Source organism: Paramisgurnus dabryanus, chromosome 19 (genome assembly GCF_030506205.2).
Source record: "Paramisgurnus dabryanus chromosome 19, PD_genome_1.1, whole genome shotgun sequence".
Taxonomy (NCBI): domain Eukaryota; kingdom Metazoa; phylum Chordata; class Actinopteri; order Cypriniformes; family Cobitidae; genus Paramisgurnus; species Paramisgurnus dabryanus.
In genome coordinates, this window is record NC_133355.1 from 27,449,272 (window position 1) to 27,457,932 (window position 8,661).

At 31.1% G+C, this 8,661-nt stretch overlaps 1 long non-coding RNA gene across 2 annotated transcripts; it reads left to right on the forward strand.

The window, feature by feature from the left end:
* The first annotated feature begins 2,303 nt into the window (after window positions 1-2,303).
* Window positions 2,304-5,486, forward strand: LOC135772981 (uncharacterized). Of its 2 annotated transcripts, XR_010543323.1 has the most exons (5): window positions 2,304-2,666; window positions 2,868-2,952; window positions 3,353-3,427; window positions 4,867-4,923; window positions 5,045-5,486. It is a non-coding gene; the product is annotated as an uncharacterized lncRNA (long non-coding RNA). The 2 variants fall into 2 exon arrangements; XR_010543322.1 differs by lacking the exon at window positions 2,304-2,666 and having other exon boundaries at window positions 2,673-2,952.
* The last annotated feature ends 3,175 nt before the right edge of the window (window positions 5,487-8,661 follow it).

The following is an 8,661-nucleotide window of genomic DNA, read 5'->3' on the forward strand; positions in this document are numbered from 1 at the left end:
CAAGGTGCTGTACATTAATCCATAGAGTTAAAATAAAATAAAACTAAAAACATCAATTACACCAGAAAAGACAGGGCAAAGACATAAAAACACTCCAAACACCACAATATCAACTACACTTATAAGCCAAGGAAAACAAGTAGGTAGTAAGAGTGAATGGTTTTGAGTTTAGACTTATTTTGACCTGAAAATAGGAGGTTTGGAGTATTGTGTGAGACGTTATGGAATTGTGTTTACTGTTTTGAGAATATGATGCATAGTTACAAGAACTGTGTTTAAGCAATCGAGAAAAACTGTAAATCATCAAACATTTGTATGACTTGCTAATGACAAGCTGCGATTTGAATTGATTGACATAAAGCAGTGACTTCACTTGATTCTCACAAAAATTGACTCAGACTTGCTTGAGACTTGAAGGTTAAGACTTGAGACCTACTTGTGTGACTTGCACATGCGTGACTTACTCCCACCTCTGTGGCCGGTTGCATAAACCGTTAAGGCTAGTCTTAAAAGTTAGTCATGAATTTTTTTCTTCAAGACTGATCATACCTGTTTTAAGTATGTTACATAGAAAGGTAGAAAATATCAAATACAAATAATAAGACCAATTAGCCCTAACTTATTGCTAGTTAGTCAGACTCATTCTTAAGACGCAGTCTTAATGTCAAGGCTATGTTTATGCAACCGGCCATTGGTTGACTGTGTAAAAAAGGGAACATTTCACAAGACTTTTTTTAAGATGTCAAATTAATCTTTGGTGTCCCCAGAATACGTATGTAAAGTTTTAGTTCAAAATATAATATAGATAATTTATTATAGCATGTTAAAATTGCCACTTTGTAGGTGTGAGCAAAATGTGCAGTTTTTGGGTGTGTCTTTTTAAATACAAATGAGTTGATCTCTGCACTAAAATGCAGTGCCGTGGTTGGATAGTGCAGATTAAGGGGCGGTATTATCCCCTTCTGACATCACAATGGGAGCCACATTTCAATTACCTAATTTTTCACATGCTTGCAGAGAATGGTTTACCAAAACTAAGTTACTGGGTTGATCTTTTTCATCTTTTTCATTTTCTAGGTTGATAGAAGCACTGGGACCCAATTATAGCACTCAAACATGGAAAAAGTCAATTTTTATGATATGTCTTCTTTAAATATTTTTTTTAATGATAAGAGCCAAAGCCAAAAAGCGTTACTTTGTGCCCCACTCTCCCCTACTACGCTCTGCACTTTTAGGATTGAAGCAAATAGTAAAATGCAAAACTGTCTGTATCGTAGATGTTATTGACCATATAACGGTATCGGCACAAAAGTTTTTTTTATTGGTGTATCCATATAATACAGACCATAGACTGTTTTAAAAAATATACATTCAGTGAAATGTGCCTAAACCTATATTGTATTTTGCATCTAATTTTAATTTTAAGTAAACCTAATAAGCAAAACTAGTATGCGGTGCCTGTACTTCAAAGCTATTACCACAGTGGTAACAATGTTCACATATACACACACAAAAGATACTCTGCCTTCCTTGTGATTTTCCATAACACCTGTAGTTACCCAGGTCAAAAAGACGTAGTATTTAATGTATTAAAAATATACTTAAAATACAAATAGTATGTTTATAATACATTTGTATTTCCAACATACTTATTTGAAGTGTATTAAAAATACGTTAAATTGCATTTAAACATATTTTTTAAAAGTATACTAGAAGTACACTTGTAATAAATATATACTTAAGTACATTTTTAAGAAATATGCTAAACTTAAGAATATTTTAAATGTATTTATATTAAGTATACTAGAAGTACATTGGTAATAAATATATACTTAATTACATTTTTAAGAAATATGCTAAACTTAAGAATATTTTTAATGTATTTATATTAAGTGTACTAGAAGTACATTGGTAATAAATATATACTTAATTACATTTTAAAGAAATATGCTAAACTTAAGAATATTTTTAATGTATTTGTATTAAGTGTACTAAGAAGTACATTGGTAATAAATATATGCTTTATTACATTTTTAAGAAATATGCTAAACTTAAGAATATTTTTAATGTATTTATATTAAGTGTACTAAAAGTATGCTGGTAATAAATATATGCATAATTACACTTTTAAGAAATATGCTAAACACAAATGTACTTCTAGTGAAGTTTTAGTATATTTGGATAAAACATACTTTTTTCAAAACATGATTCATTAATTGTAATAAGCTAACATTGAACTTTCCTCAAGCCTTTCAACATTATATAATTCCGATTGCACAATAAGTTATTTTTTCAAAGATTTGCTTAAAATCTTACTTGTTTAATTTCAAAATCTTACTTGTTTAATTTCAAACAACACACGTGACACACGTGACTAAACCTGATTGGTTGTTGTCATAGTAACACGTCACGGTGCTATTTGAAACTTGTTCAGTTTAGTTCAGTTGTTCACGGTGCATGCGGTTGCTTGCATTAAACGTATATAAACTGTTAAATTAGATGGCGACTCTGCATTAAACGTATTTATTTAATTAATCGGCGATCATATTTCACCAGAGGACTAAGATAAAACAACTCGATTTAAAATATGAGCAGTTTTAGTGGATCTGACGTTGAGGGAAAAAGTATTTCGCTTTTTGTTTGGAGATGAACGAGACGACACGAGGGTAAGTGATGACAGATTTTCACATTTCTTTATTTAGTTAACTATTAAATAAGTAAAACATTACATTACATTTAACCCAGCTTCTTTATGTAACGTTATGTCTGTGTTGCGTGTGGTAATTGGAACATCTTTATTTTCTGACTAACGTTAGGCATTTCTCTTAAGCATTTCAGAAATCATTAAAACCTTTCATTTTTTTTAGCACAGCGACATAAATATGACCAACCAGATCCCAAGTAGACAGGAACAAATGAAGATATAGCGCATAGAAAGACTTATTCTTGGTGGTAAGTTTGTTGTTGCTATTTGATTTCACGTTTAAGGTTTTTCTAATGTTTCTCTTGCAACGCTAACGTTAGTTTAAAATGAATGTTTGAGCTGTCTTACCTGAAAATACCATGATATGACCATATGGTTATTATAACTCCAGTAATGTTCAATGGCTAATGTTTAAATCAGTTCAATCTTGACAACCTTATTGTCTTTTTGTTTATTTTTAAATGTATTTCTAATTACATATGGACACAAAAATGACATTGTAAGAAGGGATACTTTTATGAGAGATTGTAAAACTGCCGAGGCTGGGTTTGATTATATTATATTGTCTTAATATATTGTACTCGGGGTAAGTAAATCTTAAAACGAAAAAAATCATTAATCATCATTTACCTGCCTGTTGTTTTTCAGATCAACTGCTATTGACATTTTTGAATCGGGGCAAATGTGGAGTGAAGAAAAACGTTTGCAACACATCCATTCCAGGTGGCTAATTTCTGTCCTTTCGAATTATTCTTGTAAAAAACGTTTTTTTATTGTAAAGCTGTAAGGGACTTGGCCTAGTCATCATTGCACCATTTGGCAGGGCACCAGACTAACTTTTTTTACTAGGAGCACAGTGGCCCCCAACTGAAAATTTTAGGGGCGCAACCAGAAAATTTAGGGGCACACACGGTAAAACAACATGCTAACCAAATATTCACATGTCTACTAATTTAGACTGTATTACTAATGAATACTTTAATTATAGATTCAGAAAGTACAATGTGCTGTTTCAGATTAGTGTCATATCCACTGATCTATATAAATGACTGGATTGCGCATGACGTCACACTTGTGAAGCCACCGCGCCGCCATGTTGGTATACCCAAAAGTTCTATTTAATCAATGGACGTTATCAGATTTTAATGATAAAACATCACTTTACTCGTCTTTGTTTTTATATGTGAAGTTACCCTGTACATTATTACAACACAAACGTCCAAAGCATGTAAATAGTTATTTACTGAAAGTTGTACATTTTGCATTTTAAACAGTTATTATACATTCATCTTTATTACAGTATCAGATCAGCAGACAGACCGCAGCATATTTAGTATTAATGACAATAAACGTGCTCATTCTGAAATCTAAATAAATAATCATGCTTTGTACCGCATGTGCATGCAATAATTTGCTAGTTTTGTAATTATGTTATCTTAACTTACAAGTTACCTAAACTTATTTAGAGATATAACGCTGACCGTCACAGTGTAGCTGAATGTCAAAAAAAACTTTATTTATACCCGTGTCATTAGCAAATGCAGCAGACACACTCACTTTAACGATTTTTTATAAATCCATTATCCTGCCCGATTAAAACATAAACATTGCAAATAACACCAGAATTAACAAATAATTAACGTACACATATCCTAAAAATTAACCTTGTGTAACTGATACGCTGTAAAGGGGGTAAATTTTGATCATGATTTTGAATGGAAGTCAATGACGCTCTCTGCCGGTTGGGTATACCAAGATGGCGGCTCGAACTCTGCGCTGGCTTCACCTCACGCAGTTACGTCAAGCGTTCTATGCGCAATCCAGTCATTTATATAGATCAGTGGTCATATCACAAAAAAAAGGTCAAATTTGCTGGTCGCACATGTGCGACCGGATGTAAAATTCAGTGGCACACTCTCAAATTTAGGTGGCAAAATGCCACCATTTGATAGCAGTCTGGAGCCCTGTTTGGCATAATTTCTGATTTCCTTAAATCTCCTTAAACAGAGGTGAACCTTAAGTTTGCAAGACCACAATAGACAAACAATGGAAAATGATCTAGGTTCAAATAAAACACAATTATCAATGTAAAACATATCCTGTAATACAGGTTGCTTTATTTCATGAGCCTGTTCTAATCCTATCTTCATTCCCACTTGTAGAGTGCTCTGACAGATAAAACTGACACGCTTGATGAGGACACAGTCAAGCTTTAAAAGGTAAACTGAGAAGTTAACAAAACTTCCATACATGCATATCTATGCCAATTTATTTTAAACATGGATATCAAAATGTTCATTCATTATTGGTTAATTGGTGTATTCTGTTTCCTTTTCACAGCCCGTGTGATAAAGCAGTCTTCAATTACTACGGTGTCTGAATTGCAAGAAGAAATGACCCTCCACTTAAACATGTGACATCTAAACTGTTTTGTGTTTTAGTTCAGCTTTTTATAGGTTTATCTTAAGTTGGTTAAAGGCAGAGTGCACTATTTTTGAAAGCCAATGTTAACATTTGAAATTACCTAAACAAACATGCCTCTACCCCAATAGAATCTGGACCTTCTTTTGATAGAGCCACCACACACATACGCAATCCCGGCAAGGATGTCAGTTAGTAGACACGCCCCTTACTGCTGGTTGGCTACAAGTGTGTTTTGGTAGTCGGCCCAATTTCCTTTTCCAAAGCGTTTTTCAAACATTGTGCACTCCGTCTTTAAATTGCACTTAAACATTTTTTTTCAGTAACTTTTTATGCAGAGAATTACATTATGATTATTATATAATCATTGCTTATGAATATTTGGTGATTGCATATTCATAGTGTACTTTTCATTAATACATTTAATGTTAATGTTGTACAATTTGATAGAAGTAGCTCTGTAATTGCATTTCTCTGATATTTGTTTTATATTGTTTCTCTTTGGTCAAGAGATTATGTATGTCTCTGTGCTTGATTAATTTACTTTAGGTATTTTTGTAATGTACACAACACAATATGAAGTATATTAAATTGTTCTGTATTCAAAATCTGTGTATGTGTCTTAAAATTTAATGATTTTAATATAACATTTTAAATATTAAAAACAGCTTTATAATAAAATAGAAGTGTAATGCTAATACATTTCTATTAATGTAATGCTAGTATATTTCTAATATGCTGAAGTACTATTAAAGTGTTCTTAAAGCACAGTTAAATTAAGCTTTAAATGTATTCTAACTGTATTTTTAAGTGTATGAGAAGTGCATTTCAAATGAATTTTAAAGAAGTACACTTAAATTGCACTAAATATATTTGAAGTTGTTCCAATTTAACACAATTTCAATATATTAAATATAATGCAAATAGATTAAAATTGACTTTAAATATATCTTGAAATGCATTTAATATATTTGAAGTGGGTTCAATATAATACATTTAATATGCATTTAGTATAGTAGCTTTTAAATATATTAAGTATGTCCCAAAAAATACTATTTAAATATATTTCTTTTTCACCTGGGTATGTATAGCAACGAGTCTTGCTCTCTTAACACAGGAGCATTGGTTATTATAATCTTAAATGCCACAGACCAGTGTCCCCTTGTATGTGAATAACAAACTCATGTGAGCTAACGGAAAGAATTGTAGTGACAGGAGGAGCACTTCATCATGCATCACATGGAAATGAATTACAAGAAGTAAACCCTCTACAGAGAAATCACTACTGGAACAATGGTTAAAGTCATTGGTTTCTTTATTATGAAACACTGTCATGATTATAATAATAATCTGTAATGGAAACATTGAGGCAGACATTGAATTCCTAATGAGAAGGAATGAGTCAATGTCATGTCAGTTTATTTTTTAAGGAATTGTGGTTCAGTATTTGCTTTATGTGCTTATGTAAACAAGAGCAATCCGATATCTGATGTAGACTTTGAAATTTGTCATATTATTCCAGACAGGTAAATAAACGGTAGATAAAGATCGTGTCTTTCAAATAATAACAAAGGCTTTCACTGAATAAAATCACTATGCCTCAACAGTAGACTATACTGTATTGTGTTATGAATGTGAATTAAACAACAGAGGACAAAGAGAAAATAATTTGTGTAGCTTTAAAAAGATTAATTATATTTAATTTATACAATTACAATTATACAATTGTAAATAAAGGGAAAATTTACAGGTTGAGAATACCATGAAAATAAGTAAGTAAAATGTGACAAAATTGTTTTTGTGTGGGTGTGCTCAAAAAAGCTGAACCAGAGATCTGTGGTTTGTGACGCTGGACCACAAGTCGCAATGGGTAAATGTGTAGCAATAGCCAACAGTACGTTGTATGGGTCAATATATTATTTTCACCCCCAGATACCAAATAGTTGAATTTTGTCCTATAGATCAATTAAAAGCTTATTTATAGTGCTGGGAAAAGATTAATCGTGATTAATCGCATACAAAATAAAAGTGAATTTTTGCCTAATATATGATTGTGCGCTGTGTGTAATTATATATATATATATATATATATATATATATATATATATATATATATATATATATATATATATATATATATATATATATATATATATATATATATTTAAAAAATATTATAATATTATATTATAATAAATATTTTTATGTATTCTATATTATATATTAACAATAAAAATTTATATATAAATAAAAATGTTCTTAAAAATGTATAAATGTATGTGCGTGTGTTTAAATATACATAATAATTACACACAGTACAGACACATATATTAGGCAAAAATGTACTTTTATTTTGTATGGGATTAATTGCGATTAATCTTTTCCCAGCACTACTTATTTATTTAGCTTTTAGATGATGATTTCAAAAAATTGACCCAAAAGATGGTTTTGTGGTCACATATATTTTCTAAATAACCACGAATTGGTTTACTTAACAGGTTCACCTAACTAAAATACAGAAATAGAGAATGATAGTGCCCTATGCTATAAAGCAGTAATTCTCAAAGTGTGGTCACTAGTGGTCCGCCAAACCCCCACAGTGGTCCTCCAAAAGATGACCTAAACTAGGAAAGTGTTTTTCCATCGTCACTTTCTTAAGTAGATTTTTATTGCACTTGCAAAACTGTGATATCAGTTCTTGCCTTTCTGTTGTAATAACATAAAAATGGATTGGTTGGCTAAACCAAAGAGGAGTCAAAATAAAAGATCAAGCGTCAACTGAGAGCAGCTAAAATCCACAGATCTATTAGTTTTGTAATGTACTAGTTTTTGTTTCTTGTGTAAAATCCCTGTAATTTCAGTGATTTAGGACATTAAGGGGAAATTTTTTTTTCAGTATTTTATTGTTACCATAGTTACAACCATAGACTTCATATGCCCACCACCTCAGTTTTAAACTAATGGCTCTTTGGAATGACATTATGTGGGACCTAGGCTGTTATAGTATGTTTAATTGCATTTTTTTCACATGTGCAGTTTGTTGTTCATATTAAGCTGCAACTCATTTCACATTTACTTTTTCAAATGAAATAAAATTCATATAATAATTTCTGAACATAGCATTGCATTTGTTAAAAAAAATAGTTTTTGACTTAAAACAGTTGCATATTAAACTTAAACTTAGCTTATCCTTCCTATTGGGCAGTGTTAGAGTGGGATTCTGTTAGGTGGTCCTCAGAAAAAAATTGGAAGATAAAGTGGTCCTTGGGCTGAAAAAGTTTGAGAAACACTGCTATAAAGATAAACATTTACAAATAAACAATTACAAATAAACAATGTCTTTACCTAACATAACTGTCCAACACTGTAAGATACAACCCAATAGACTTTTATCTTATCTTCTGTAAACACACATAGATTAGCATGTAAACTCTATAAGTGCGTGTGTGTTTTTAATGTGATGTTAGGGAACGCCCCTTGTTTACATTTACATTTACATGTTTGTTTATTTTTGTTTTACGTTATATCGCTGTATG